This window comes from Dermacentor variabilis, chromosome 10 (assembly GCF_050947875.1).
Source record: "Dermacentor variabilis isolate Ectoservices chromosome 10, ASM5094787v1, whole genome shotgun sequence".
NCBI lineage: Eukaryota > Metazoa > Arthropoda > Arachnida > Ixodida > Ixodidae > Dermacentor > Dermacentor variabilis.
This window is the reverse complement of record NC_134577.1, coordinates 94,150,740-94,166,607: the sequence shown is the minus strand read 5'-3', so window position 1 is coordinate 94,166,607 and position 15,868 is coordinate 94,150,740. Positions and strand designations below refer to the sequence as shown.

The window sequence follows — 15,868 nt, the reverse complement described above, 5'->3', positions numbered from 1 at the left end:
TCTAAAAACTATAGGCGGTTATCCGGGGATGGTTGTCACAAAGCAAGGTAAAACACCTCTTGGCCACAACGCCTTCCCCATTACCGGCACAAGCCTATACGTTCATTGCCAATAAGCCGATATAACCCTATAAGCCTATAAAATTCATTGCAGTCCACCATGGAAGTTCATATAATAACCTTTTACGGTTGCGAGCACTCGCGCTCCTCTTTGAGCAACCTATTCGTTTTCAGATAGACCTGTCAGGTTCAAGCCTTAGGGTCTATGTTTAGACAATGCAATCGTGAAAACTCCAGCGAATGTAACCAAAATTCTACAACAGAAGTTTTCTGAAAACCTGCTCCATTATGTTTCTTTCGCTAAATACAATAAAAATCCCGGCAGAACTCTAATCGCTCTCTGTGAAAGCTGATGTCAAGACATGCTCACTGCTAACTGATGTATGTATCAGTCAAGGATTATAAAACTTCAGAAGCAATCTTTTAGAAAATCTCTGAAAATATTGAACAATTTCTTGAAGTGATGAGTACTCTGATAATTCATCATTTAATAAACTATTGGTTAGAAAACATGAAGTACATGTATTCTTTCTGTTTGAGAAAATTATTTCCTGGAGCAATTTTTGCAGTATGCATTATTATGAGTTTTTTTCATTAAATACAGAACGTGTAATTATTTTTTCTATCAATTTGAGCGCCTAGTTCTTTCGTTAATAGGAGCTGTCCTGTCAAATAATCACGCATCAAGCGTGCCAATCGAAAATTCTGGCCGAATATTAATACCACACTTCTTGGACTTAGAGCTATTAAGGTGAACAATGTAAACTGAAAGGAATTCATGCCTGAGAACCGGAATTTCAAGGAAAAGAATCTTCTGGAATCATGCGCGCGAAACTTTCTTTTGAAGCTGTGAATTAATATCGACGTATAAATTATTCAAATAAGCACTGGATGCGCAGGAATAATGAGAGAAGATAAAAACGCTGATCCGAACAAATCAAATGACATCGGGCGATGTCATTGGATCTATACTGGCTCGTGTAACTAACACATTGTCCCATACTGATGATGTGCTCGAGTTTTCATATCATTATCATCATCACCATCATCATCATCAGCCTTGTTACGCCCACTGCAGGGCAAAAGCCTCTCCCACACTTCTCCAACTACCCCGGTCATGTACTAATTGTGGCCGTGTCTTCCCTGCAAACTTCTTAATCTCATTCGCCCATCTAACTTTCTGCCGCCCCCTGCTACGCTTCCCTTCCCTTGGGATCCACTCCGTAACCCTTAATGACCATCGGTTATCTTCCCTCCTCATTACATGTCCTGCCCATGCCCATTTCTTTTTCTTGATTTCAACCAAGATGTCATTAACTCGCGTTTGTTCCCTCACCCAATCTGATCTTTTCTTATCCCTTAACGTTACACCTATCATTCTTCTTTCCATAGCTCGTTGCGTCGTCCTCAATTTGAGTAGAACCCTTTTCGTAAGCGTCCAGGTTTCTGCCCCGTAGGTGAGTATTGGTAAGACACAGCTATTATACACTTTTCTCTTGAGGGAAAAAGGCAACCTGCTGTTCATGATCTGAGAATGCCTGCCAAACGCACCACAGCCCATTCTTATTCTTCTGATTATTTTCCGTCTCATGATCCGGATCCGCCGTCACTACCTGCCCCAAGTAGATGTATTCCCTTACCACTTTCAGTGCCTCGCCACCTATTGTGAATTGCTGTTCTCTACTGAAACTGTTAAACACTACTTTAGTTTTCTGCAGGTTAATTTTTAGACCCACTCTTCTGTTTTGCCTCTCCAGGTCAGTGAGCATGCACTGCAATTGGTCCCCTGAGTTACTAAGCGAGGCAATATCATCAGCGAATCGCAAATTACTGAGGTATGCTCCATTAACTCTTATCCCCAGTTCTTCCCAATCCATGTCTCTTGATACCTCCTGTAAACACGCTGAGAATAGCATTGGAGAGATTGTATCTCCCTGCCTGACGCTTTTCTTTATTGGCATTTTGTTGCTTTCTTTATGGAGGACTACGGTGGCTAAGGAGCCGCTATAGATATCTTTCAGTATTTTCACATACGGCTCGTCTACGCCCTGATTCCGTAATGCTTCCATGACTGCTGAGGTTTCGACTGAATCAAACGGTTTCTCGTAATCAATGAAAGCGATATATAAGGGTTGGTTATATTCCGCACATTCCTCTATCGCTTCATTGATAGAGCGAATACGGTCTATTGTTGAGTAGCCTTTACGGAATCCTGCCTGATCCTTTGGTTGACAGAAGTCTAATGTGTTCCTGACTCTATTTGCGATTACCTTAGTAAATAGTCTGTACGCAACAGACAGTAAGCTTTTATATACTCAAGGGTAATTATAGATACTTTGCAACTGTATCATGATACAATACGGGCAACCAGTGTTTGAGATACGAGCTACTACCACAGGGAACGATACTTTCCATTTGTATCTTGAGATACTTCGATACGGTCGCAAATTACTTATTACAGATCTTTATAACTGATATAGCAGCAAACGCGTATGCACGAAAATGTTTCCACCGTAGTTTCTTAACTCGACTAATCTTATTTTATTTGAATGAAATGCATGTATCCATATATTCTTGTCTTTAATGCTCAAAGTGCAATATATCCATACCGAAACAATTTATTGGGGTTGCTTTAACTGCGTATCATGAAAGATACTCATACGCTGCGCTGCCAGCGGTTTGTGCGTGTAGCTTTTGTAATTGATGGGAGTCGCTGCTCTGCTTTCCACCAGCTGGCGGGCCTCCATTTATTAACAAGATTGTCAATAAGAAGCCTCTCCACGATGTCGCAAATACTGTTGTAGAGTTTTACTTTGTCCGTAAACGTATGACCGTATACGCAATACGGCAGCACCTGACACGTGCACAGCAGCAACATCGTTGGTAGCGGCAATCTTTGTGGCACATCGTGCATGCAGATAGCACGTAAAAAGCTGTAGTGACCTTTCATAGTCAACTTATCTGCTGGTCTAAAGCGTTCGTTAGCGACATAATCATTTATTCAGGTGGCTTAGTGGCAGCAATATCAGCTTTAGAAGCGGGGTTCAGCCAATGTTTATAATTTCGCAAGGTGATGTTGCGATAACCAGTATCTTGTATCTTAAGATAAACGATACATTATTTCATGTACAGGAAATACTGATATTGACACACGTCTTCCCAGACGAATCATGACACAGAAACAAGATACCCATAGAGTATCTAAGACAGATGTACCTTCGATATTAATTCACAGTACTGGATGTAATTTGCCTTTTCAACTGTGATAGCCTAATAATGTACCGTAAAAAAGTACGTTAGTTTTTTATCCCATCCAAAAAGCGGTGACATTCCCCGACACTTGTTCCAACGAATTGTAGCAAATAGACTTACGGAACATAGACAACGTATATCTTGACAAATAACAAGCTAGTGGTTCTGCTTTCATCACGTAGACAAATAATCGTTTATATCAGCATGCTGCTAGATCACTCTTTTTTTAATGTTATTATTGGAAGTGCAGGGCCTTCCCATTTGTCATTGCGTGTTGCCCTGCAAGCTGCCCGATTGCTTCAAATAAGAATACAGTTAGCTTAGTTTGATGCAGATTTTTCTCTTCCCTCCCGCATATTTTAAGCTCTAATGTTGAGTTTCGTAACCAAAAAAAAAAAATACTCAAAAATTTTTGATACCAGGAGAGACTGTGTACGGCGGGTTCTCAAAATCTTTGAAAAAAATCGAGTAGCGCTTCGTTTGTCTCAGTCTCGTTCCGTTGTCCAGCCCCGTCACTGGTTTTCTTCAGAGATGTACGAACCAGCCCAAGTTAGCACATTATCTCCGAATGTGTTCAGAGATTTGCGAAATGCGTTTTTTTCAGGTGGATCAGCAACCATCTACACATTGCAATATTTTACCACGAACGAATTGTGTGGAGTCTTCACTTTCCAAACCGGTGAGTGGATCGGTACACGCCGATCTTCTGCTTTGTTACACCCTTCAAGCACGAGAACTGATTCCACCAAGAAATAACCCAAGTAGTGAAAGTGTAAAAATACGCAGTAAAAAAATAAAAGGCCCCTTTATAGCTACCCCAGCGACCTGCAAATAAGCTATTGAGATGGCTGACAGTACATGGAATCCAAATTAAGAACACTTTCCGTCGAGCAAACAGCCACAGTTAGAGCTGCTCAAAATGTGCTCTTAAAGGTGCTCGCGCCAGCGTTATGTGACCCCAGCATATATCATACACTAGCCGAGCTCAGGCGAGTCCACTGAAGATTGCTTTTTCGAGCTGTTACAGGGGCTCCTGTCCGCCCACTATAAATATGCCTAATATGCACTAAGTTTCACACAAGAAAAGCGACGCCTTTTACAGTTGTGAACGCAGCTGTATTCACCTCTTTTATAATATTTCGTTGGACGTTATATTTTTATGATCTCCTTTGGCCGACAGCGCGAATCTGATACTTCATACGAGTTTTTTAAAGAAATGAAGCATTTTATTAAGCATGAATAAACTTGCTCGAGTTCATCATTCAATTAGACTACATGATAGAGAAACAAAATTCACACGAAAAAATGCTGGGTACATCCACCTAGAAGAAGCACCAAAAGTCACAAGAACTGAAATAGCCATCCTTTGTGCGCGATACCCAAATTGCCGCGATAATCCGTTTTCTACCGACCATCTTGATGTACCGCCTTCTTGTCTTATTGCGAAAATGGGCTGAGCAAAACATCACAGTGTTTTGTGGAGCAATTAGTAAGGAGATCCCTCTATATCAGTGTTAGTTTCCGAATTCCTGAAACTACTGGTTGCAGATCCAGCACTGTCATTTCAAAGTGTTCCTTGAAGCAGCTATTAAAAAAATATTTTGCGTCGCTGTATAAAGAAATTTCACTTTCTCAGTGTTTTTCATATTCTAAATGTCTTCTGTTCCTGGCAGCTCCAAGTGCAATGTATTTTGAGTTGTCACGAAAAGAAGCGGTAAAACTTTTTTGCATATAAATTAACAAATACGAAACGTTCATCAACAAAGCCAATGTTAATTTCGCTGACGTTGTATAAATACAAAATGCGTGCTGCATTACCAGTCCAATAAGTGCTAGGAATACGATTTCAGTGAGGGCGGTCCGCAGTGTTCGAAATATGTAAAGGCTTGTAAAGACTGTGGGTCATGACATTGTGATACCGGGGACCGCATGACTCGGGAAGTGGCTGCAGGCAGCAGTGAAGTGCCAGCATAAGCAAGGCCACCAAAATGCTCCGCAAAATTACGCATTTGGCGCTTTCGACCCTTCATCGTTGACAATGCTCGTGCGGCCTGTCTAGAAATGTCCTGAAGCGGCATGCTGTCCTCATTATAGACAGGCTCACTAAACAAGTCAGCATTGCTCCAAACTTTTGAATTGCTGCTTCGGACCAACAATCGCACCAAGTGGTTTTAGTGGCGGATATGCACGTGCACATGGAAGATCTAGACGAACATACGGATTACAACGATTCTCTAGTGTTGGATGTGTGCGATGAACAGAACCTTATGGTAGTTGACAGGGACAATAAGTGTCATCGACAGATACGTGGCAACGTGCGCATAGGTAATCATGTATCGATCACGCCTTATTCTCGCGCATGCGGCCATGAGCGACTATACAAAATGATGATTGATGAACACGGAAAAGATAGCTTTGGTAGCGACCATAAACGTTTAACCTTCAAATTTAGGAGAGATACTGAAGCAAAACACGAACTAGTAGCATCAGTGTTTCGAAAAATGAATGAAAAGCAAATAACAGAGATCGCAAAAAGAAAACGTAGAGAATAAAATGGAGACGTTTCCTACAACAGTCAGTGAATATCAGAGTTATGCAGATGGAGATAAAATAGATAAGGGAGAAAAATTATTCGATTAGAAAGAGGAAACCACATAAGTGGTGGAAGAATGAAATATGGCAAGCTATAGAATAAGGGCTACAGGAGTAGGTGTCAGGGGACCGTCGAGAAGCCAAAAAGCTGGTATTACAAGTAGAAGAGGGGCTCCTTATATGAAACAAATAATGGAAAAATAAAAGGGTGGCAGGTGAGCTCGTGCAAGGGAAAATTAAATGCACAGTTCAGCGTTGGGTGCATGACATACGCAAAAAAAGACAAAGGTGCAACAAAAAGATTATAAAACCATGTAAGATGACGCAGAGCTCCAACCAAAGATTTTCAAACGGCTGCAAAGGAGGAAGAAGATAATATCTTCGAAGAAGACGATGTGCTGCGATACATCAGCAACGTCATTACGGATTACTTCGGCACAATAGGAAGGATGGCTCAGTCTCAAAGAGATGCAGCAACAGCAGAGAAGCTCAATAGATCAAAATTTAGCATATTAAGTATTAAGCAAGAATGCGGTAGAAAAGGTCCCTAATAACATGACCGGAGGACCCGATAACGCAGTACAGGTAATCAAAAACATCGGTCTAAATAGCTACGCGCTGCTGACTACTGCCACTGAGCAAGTGATTTAAGAAACGAAATTCCTGTTGGATGGTATGAAACCAAGATAAACCTGGTCCACAAAGGCAAAAGTAATAATGATAGGACGAGCTCATGGAGGCCAGTTAAATTCGTGTCGGTCGTAAATATAATGGCAATGGAAGCCATAAAATTAGAACTGTGGAAATGGGTGGAAAAAATTGTGCACTAGGGGAACTATAGAATCCGTTCATACTACGCAGATACGAAGAGCGTAAGATGATTGCACTAACTCAGTGCATAGTTATTTCAGTAGCTCAGAAGTGACCTTTACTGATAGCATTTCTACATATTAAGGGAAACAACACTACGACAGCGTAGACAGCGTATTGTTATTGGATATCCTCAAGCACAAAGACATATATGACGAGTTTGTGCAGCTGTTGAGCGAGGTATACAGAGACAACCGAGTAGAAGTATGGGAAGATCAAAAGGTAATGAAGTCGTGGAAATTCACGAAGGACTGAAGCAATGACGTCCTCTTTCTCCACTGCGGTTCACGCTTCGTGTTAAGGGCATAGAAAGACAACTGGAAAACAGTCAATTAGGATTTGCTTTATCATGTATGCGTAACGCACAAATGGCGCATCAGCAGTTCCCCAGATGATGTATGACGGCAACATAGTGCTACTGGCGGACAATGTGGGAGACTTACAGGCACTTGCGAATAAGTGTGGCAACGCAGCGACAAATCTAGTTTAGCATAGAGAAATTGATCCTTGATGAAGGAACGAGTACCTACGTGGTTTTGATTCAACAGTAAGTCGTACCCATAGCCAAACAATATAAATACCAGGGCGTATTAACGAAAGAAACATGTACTGAAGCACCCACCAAGATAATATGAAAATAAAGGGAAGCGGAATTCAGCAATTATGAAACATAGCGCACTTTAGGGCCACAATAAGTATGAGGTGGTGCATGGAAGCTCTAAAGGAGTCCTGGTGCCAGCGCTAACGTGCGAAAATGCATTTCTGTGCTTGAAATTCGATACCTTCTCGTGGCTGGAAATAAACCAAAGATCGGTAGGCCGGTTGGCTACGGGAACCCACGGCAGAACCACAAATGAGGCAGTGCAGGGTGGCGTGGGTTGGGCCTCGTTTTAAGTCAGGGAAGCGCAGAGCAAAATTAGTTTTGAAGGAAGACTCGGGAACATAGATCGAAATAAATGGGCACCTAAAAGACGCAAGCATCTCTACGTCAAAAGCGTGGACACAGAATGAAGGAATAGCTCAGGAACACTCGCGCCCAATCACAAGGTAATTTAAAGTGTAAATAGACAACCAGGAGTCACCAGAAAGAAAGTGAGAGAAACAGAAACAATGAACTGGATGCAAGGAGTGGAAACAAAAAGACCGTGGAGATTCACAAGAATGAGAAGAAAGAAATGAGAAATGTAAATCTGTACGATAACACGAAGGAAAGTGCTTTGCCACGTGAGGCTGGAGCTGGTTGGCTAAGTACAAAGACATACCGGAGCACACATTCGCAACTAGATGAGGCATGTGTATGCTGCAGCAAAAATCCGGAGACAACTCAGCGCATCCTAATGAAATGCGAAGGCATTTACCCAGTGAGACCCGTTGATTAGGCTCACCTTCCCCAAAAGCTTAGATGAAAGTGAACGGAAGCCTCTTCCTGCCAGCAGTCGAGCTAAGCAAGAGACGCTTAGAGTGTTGGTGCAAAAAAAAGGTAGGGAAGAGATACGACCGGATCTGTTACACGAATGCGTAGCGGTACGAGGCAGATAGAGAACTTTTGAGAGGGAAAGAAAAAAAGTAAAGGAATGTATACAAAAAAGCTAGAATGAAAAGCCCATATAATAGACCTGAGTAACTCAAGCAGGCTAGGTGATTATTTGTCACCACCCATTTCAAAGGGGGCGCCAATAAATGTAGTAGTAGTAGTAATCATCATAATAATAATTATTATTATAACAATAATTCCGAATATAAGCACTCATACGTATTATGCAAGAGCTGAAAATCAGATGAGTACTCGTACACTGCAGCGAGGTTTCAGCGCTTACTTTTCGCACCATGCAGCTTTTAGATGTCTCAACAAATGTGTGTCATAAGCGTGAAGGAGAGAAAATTCTTCAGTACTGTAAACATGTTTGCTAACTCTGTTTACTAAATGAGCCATTTATTATGCGATGCTTATTTTTTTACTTTTTACAGATAGTAAAACAGAATGCGAACTGCGCTTGTGGGGCAATCAAGTTGAGGGACCCCAAGAGCGGGCCTGCGAAAGAAAGTACGACGAATACTGCGACTATAAACACAAGGTTTGCGAAAGTTATTGCAGGTCTGCAAGCAGTTAGATGGTGCATTATATTCTTTATTCGTCTTTCAGCTAAATGAACGAATTTTTAAATGCGGTCCGACGTTTCTATGTCGCTCGCTGTTGCGCTTGGGCTCGTCTAATGCCACTCAAACAATTCACGGGAGCGAACGCTTCGGGCGAAGAATCACACGAGGAACGGCACGTTGGGTTGTGCCACCTAGCTTTTGCTATTATACTGCCTAATGTCCTACCTGGGTTAAGAAAAAAAGAAAAAGAAGAAAAACCATGATGAGTTCGAATAACCAAGTTTTCTAACCCCCTATTGTGAACTTTGTTTTTGTTCGTCTCCGTTGTTGGTCGTTTCTCTACTTTACTTTCTCTACTTTACATTTCCCTATCTTCTGCTGCACAGCAGAAGCAGCACCCTCGCAGGCATAGGTGACGAGGAGCGCCAGAAGCGACGTAGCAGGCGTCGTACCTCAGCAGATTAGATAGATAGATAGATAGATAGATAGATAGATAGATAGATAGATAGATAGATAGATAGATAGATAGATAGATAGATAGATAGATAGATAGATAGATAGATAGATAGATAGATAGATAGATAGATAGATAGATAGATAGATAGATAGATAGATAGATAGATAGATAGATAGATAGATAGATAGACAGACAGATAGACAGACAGACAGACAGACAGACAGACAGACAGACAGACAGACAGACAGACAGACAGACAGGCAGGCAGGCAGGCAGGCAGGCAGGCAGGCAGGCAGACAGGCAGACAGACAGACAGACAGACAGACAGACAGATAGATAGATAGATAGATAGATAGATAGATAGATAGATAGATAGATAGATAGATAGATAGATAGATAGATAGATAGATAGATAGATAGACAGATAGACAGACAGACAGACAGACAGACAGACAGACAGACAGACAGACAGACAGACAGACAGACAGATAGATAGATAGATAGATAGATAGATAGATAGATAGATAGATAGATAGATAGATAGATAGATAGATAGATAGATAGATAGATAGATAGATAGATAGATAGATAGATAGATAGATAGATAGATAGATAGATAGATAGATAATCAGAAGAATCGCTAATGAACGGTGACCCAAGTCGTGGGCTCCGCTGGCTCTTGCCATCTTCTCAGCTCTCTGGATCAGCTCGAGCTGGTCGTCGAAGGCCGAGCTGGACAGCAGTGCCTCCCATTGTTCCCTCGTGGTGTTCGTTGCAGGTTTTCTATGCGTGCACTCCCACGTAATGGGCCACACCGTGGTGCACTTCCACGCTGTGGCCCCGCACCACGGGAATTTGTCCCGGTAGGCTGTGGAGTGCAAGCGATGTAATGTGTAGGTTCGTGTAAGTGCCCGTCTGGAGCCTACGCCAGGCAGTGGTCTCGCCTTCATCACTCAAACCACGTTAACCGAACGGCTCAACACACTCGAAAACTTAGGCAGCGATCACTATATAATAAACATAACACTACAGACTCGACGCCTGCGCACATAGATCGGCACAGCTAAAAACACTGACTGGAGAAAAATCAGGGAAGCCCAAGAACACAACGCCGACCCAATCACGAACCTGGAAGACTGGCGCGACAACCTCCGTCGACATAAACAACACCACACGAAGGAAATCGCCAGAACGGAAGAGACCCCAGAGGTGGATCCCCACTTACTACACCTGTGGAATGCCTCACCCGCAGCTGGAAAAAACAACAACAACAGGAAACAGAAGACACGCATAGCACAAATAACAGCGAAAGCAGAAGAATATACCATGCAACTGGTTCCACAATGGCGCACGCAGTGAAACCAGCAAGAAAGCCGACGGCGTTTGTCCGCCCCCATGCAAACATTAGATAGCCTTACGTTGTAATTTACTGTCAGTTTTGCTCAGACCACAGAGTAAGAAAATAGTTGAGGTCTTCGGGCTCCGACCGAAAACATGACCACATACTGCTTGGTGGAAGCCTTAATAGGAAATTATGTTCGCCGCTCGCCCTGCGTTCCTTCCTGCCAGGACAGCTGGCGCCACTACAAGGAGTCCCATCATGATCATCATCAGCCTCTTTATGTACACTGCAGGAGGAAGCCTGCTACATCGTAATGACGTCACGCCAGCTTACGGCAACAGTTATTGCCGCTGTTCCGCCTCCTCACACTCCTTCTCTAACCGTCTCGCACAACGCCTTTATTAACACGCATCAAAGCAATAAACGTTGTCTTGGCCCAGCCACCGCCCTGTATGGTGCGGATTCTTTAGTGGCGACGAGGGTGGGATGACAACGGGCCGCCCTCTTATTACGCCGCAGCCTTCGCTACCATGGGAGGATATGCCAGCCGCCGCAGTTTGACGAGACGATCGACAAGTGGCCAGCTTACCAAGTTCGACTGGAGGCCTTCTGTGAAGGCAATGGCGTCACGGACGACAAGAAGAAGCGGGCCCTGTTGGTTGCAGCACTGGCGACCCACACCGTGGATGCACTTAGTGGTCGATGTGTGCCAGACTAGGTGATGGAACATTCTTACGCCCAAGTGGTAGCTTTGTTGCAGCAGCACTATTCGCCGCAACTAAACGAAATAGCACAGTCTTACAAGTTCTTTACACGCGAACACTGCCAGGCGAACCGGTCAAATATTTCATAGTTGCCATTCGTCAAATAACGGACGCATGCAATTTTGGTGTAACATTGGATCGAATGCTGCGAGATCGCATCGTTTGTGGGCTGCAAAGCGCAGGAGTGTGTCGACAGTTGCTTGCGAAGCCTCAGCTGACGAGGAGGGAAGCAGAAGAAATCGTGCTATCAGCAGAATGGTAGAAGCGAGTGCGCAGCAGATGAGCCACGCCGCTGAAGGAAGCGTACATGCGATGGGAGGACAGTCTTATCGCCCAAGAAACTGGTCACGGACTAATTCGTGCTACCGCTGTGGAGCGAAAGGGCACGAACCAGAGGATTGCCGGTTCCGTTCGGCAACATGCTTCACGTGCCAACAGCGGGGTCATATCGCCCGAGCCTGTTTCCGTCGAGAGAGAGAGTTCACTGAAGGGTCACCAGGGCTGCCGTGTCAGGTAAATACCCTATCTCCTCGGGAGGAGAGCACATCTGTGGGCACGGAGGGTATATTTGCGTTGGAAGCAGCAGACATTCATTTCAGCCACGTCGGCATCACGCAACTCATTGTACGCACATTGAGTTGTGGGGACGTTCCAGTGGACATGCAGGTCGATACAGGGTCACCAGTGTCGGTCATCACGTGGCCCACCTGTGTGCAAACAAAGCAACGTGGCCCAATATGCGTGATTCGCCATTGAAACAGACTTGCTTCCTGGCACGGCTTCCCGTTCGGAGACAACTCAAGTTCAAGGTTTCGTGCGGAAACCGGTCGGAGGACGGTTCCCTAACAGTCCTCGGTTGCTCCGGCCCCAACCTGTGCGGACGCGACCTGATCCAAACGTTCAACATGCTGGAGGCGCCAGTAATGAACATGAACACGACAGGTGAGGGCATGCCTTTCGTCGGGACGGAAGATGTTAACGTGAACCGTTTGGTAACAGAATTCACTGACGTGTTCGCGCCAGGCCTAGGTCTCATCAGGGGTCCGCCGGTACACTTTGAGATGCAGGACAACGTGGTACCGAAATTCTGGAAAGCACGCGAAGTTCCGTACGCCTTTCCTGCAAGGATAGACGCTGACCTTGAGCGCCTTTTGGCCGCGGGCATTATTGTCCCTGTGCCTCGTTCTCAGTGGGCCGCACAGGTGGTACCGGTAGTAAAGCGTAACGGCCACAGCCGCCTCTGCGGTTATTTCAAACACACGGTAAACAAAGCTTGTCACACTGAGCAATATTCTTTGCCTCAGATAGAAGATATCCTGGCAACGTTGAACGGTGGTCAAGTTTTCACCACGATAAATTTGCGGGAGGCTTACAATCAGCTACCGTTAGACGACGAAGCCATGCTACTTAGGGCCATAAACACTCATAACGGACTGTTTAGCTTCACTCGCCTACCATTTGAAGTGGCTTCCGCACCAGCAGGGTTCCAACGCCACATGGAGACCATCTTGCAAGGACTTCCTGGGGTTCAGGTCTACTTAGACGACGTGATTATCGCAGAGAAACACAATGACTGCACCACACTGCACGAAAGTATTGCAGTGGTTTCGGGAAAATGGCGTGCGCTTAAATGCGGACAAGTGCAAGTTCCGTCGAGCACAGGTAGATTACCTTGCACATCAAATTAGTGCTCAGGGATGGCAACCAATATAGGAAAACGTGGAGGCCATTCTTCAGATGCCGGGGCCGCGAAACCTCACAGAATTAGGGTCGTATCTGGGCATGGTAACATACTACCACAAGTTTCTTCCCATTGCATCGACGGCCATGGCACCACTGTATCATCTGCTCCGCAAGGAAGCTAAGTGGCAGTAGGGTCCCAGTCAACAACAGACGTTCAGCAAGGTGAAGGACCTCCTCAAGTCCGCTCATTTCCTGGTGAATTTTGACCCATGCAAGCCTCTTGCCCTAGAATGCGATGCCTCCCTGGATGGGATCGGTGCAGTGCTTTCTCACGATGTCGGGGACGGGGTGCGTCGGCCCATAGGCTTTCGTTTTCGGGTACTGACTCAAGCCGAGTGAAATAATTCACAGCTGGAGCACGAAGCTCTGGCTCTAGTTTTTGGGGTTTCGAAATTCCGAGAGTACCTACTCGGTAAGCCATTCACACTGCTGACTGACCATAAGCCACTTGTGGAACTTTTTCATCCAGATCGGGCTGTACCTGTGATGGCCGCCGCCCGAATCCAGCAATGGGCCCTGCTGCTGAGTGCATACGACTACGTCATCAAACACCAGCCGGGAAAGGACAACGTTCCAGCATATGCCCGCAGCCTACTCCCGACGTCCGCAACGTCTCAGCCAGAGACCCTGGAAGAAACCGGGGACGGCGAGTATGTGTTGCTGACTGAAAACCTCAATGACAGTGTTATGACCGCAAAACAACTGGCCGCTCTCACCTCACACGATGACGACTGAGCAAAGCTGCAAAAATAGATGCGGGAAGAATGGCCAAGAAACTTGGGGCCCAAGGACCTGCATTTGCGACCATACTTCAATCGGAAGGCTGAAATAACGTGGAGCCATGGGCTTCTATACTGGGGCCATCGCGTAATCGTGCCTAACAGCGCAAAAGCGGGAATGTTACGCCTGCTGCATGATACTCATCAAGATATTTGCTCAACGAAGCAGCTAGGCCGTTTCCTGCTTTGGTATCCCGGGATTGATAACGAGATTGAGAACATGGTTAAGTCGTGCCCAGTTGAGTACAACCAGCGCCTCTGGCCCCCAAGAAAATCCCGGTCACATGGCCAGAAACGGGCGAGCGTTGGTCCAGGATGCATATTGACTTTGCGGGGCCGATCGATGGACACATGCTAGTGATCGTTGTGGATTCGCATAGTAAATGGATCGAAGCAGTACCCTTGAAAAGCACCACAGCCCACGCCACCATAGAAACCCTGCGCACCTTGTTCGGCCCGTTCGGATTGCCCCGGACGCTGGTTTCTGATAATGGCCCACAATTTACAAGTGCTGAATTTTGAGAGTTTATGAAGCTGAATAACATAACACATCTCCGGACACTACCGTATCATTAGCATTCCAACGGGCTGGCGGAACGCGCAGTGCGAACTGTTAATGAGTTTTTGAAGAATGTCCATGGACCCTTGAAAACACGTTTGGCAAGGATTCTGCACAGGTACCGAAGGACGCCGCAAGCTGGGAGCAGTACCCCAGCGAAACTCCTTATGGACTACGAGCTCCGTTCCAGACTTGGCAGCGCAGTGGCACCACCTGGGCCTCTCGCCCCGCAGTCTCCAGTTGACCGCCACGTTCCTGGTGTGTTGCAGCCGGGGGAACCTGTCTGGGTAAAGAACTTCGGGCAAGCCGAGCCATGGATACCCGCCCGAATCACGTCATCGGACGGCACTCGCATGGTGAATGCCGATGGTCCAGAGGGGAGAACATTCGTCGACACTGCGACTAGATCAAGCAATGAGTGGGGGAGCGCGACATAGACGACGGAGCCCGTGACCCTGATCGCCAAGAAGGAACCGCCAGTCCCCAGGTAGTTGGGACACCAGGGCAGGGGCCAGGAATACGCGAGGCCGCCCCGAGCACCTCGATGCCAGCGCTGCGCCGGTTGGGCCGGACACGATAACCCCCAGACCACTATGTACCGTAGGGTGAACGAGATGCTACATCGTAATGCCGTCAGGCCAGCTTACAGCAACAGTTATCGCCACTGTTCCCCCTCCTCACACTCCTCTAACCGTCTCGTACAACGCCTATATTAACACGCATCAAAGCAATAAACATTGTCTTGGCCCAGCCACCGCCGTGTATGGTGCAGATTCTTCAAAGGTCTCCCCCTGCGATCTCCAATTACCCCAGTCATCCGCCAAACGATATCGTCTAGCGCATGCAAATTTCCTAACGTCATCGCTCCGCATAGCCTTCTGCCGTCCTCGACTGCGTTTCCGTTCTCTTGGTACCCATTCTGCAACCCTAATGGTCCACCGGTTATCTAACCGGCACATTGCATGACCTGCCCAGCTCCATTTTTTTCTCTTAATTTCATTTAGAATACCGTCTATACCTCTTTGATCTCTGATCCAAAGTGCTCTCTTTCTGTCTCAACGTTACGCCAGCAAGCTTCGTTCCATCGCTCTTTGCGTGGTCCTTAACTTGTCATCAAGCTTGTTTGTCAGTCTCCAAGTCTCTGCCCCATAAGTCAGCTCTGGTAAAATGCAGTGATTGTACACCTTCCTTTTCAATTATAATGGTAAGCTTCCAGTCGCGAGCTGACAACGTCTGCCGTATGCGATCCAATGCATTTTTATTTTTCTATGAAATTCCCTCTCATGATCAGGGTTCCCTGTCATTAATTGACGTAGGTTAATGTACTCCTTCCGAGACTCTAGAGGCTGAC

At 45.7% G+C, this 15,868-nt stretch overlaps 1 pseudogene; it reads left to right on the top strand.

Annotated features, from left to right (window-relative positions):
- The window catches only part of LOC142559341 (uncharacterized), a 15,765-nt pseudogene extending 1,851 nt beyond the window's left edge, over nt 1-13,914 (top strand).
- The last annotated feature ends 1,954 nt before the right edge of the window (nt 13,915-15,868 follow it).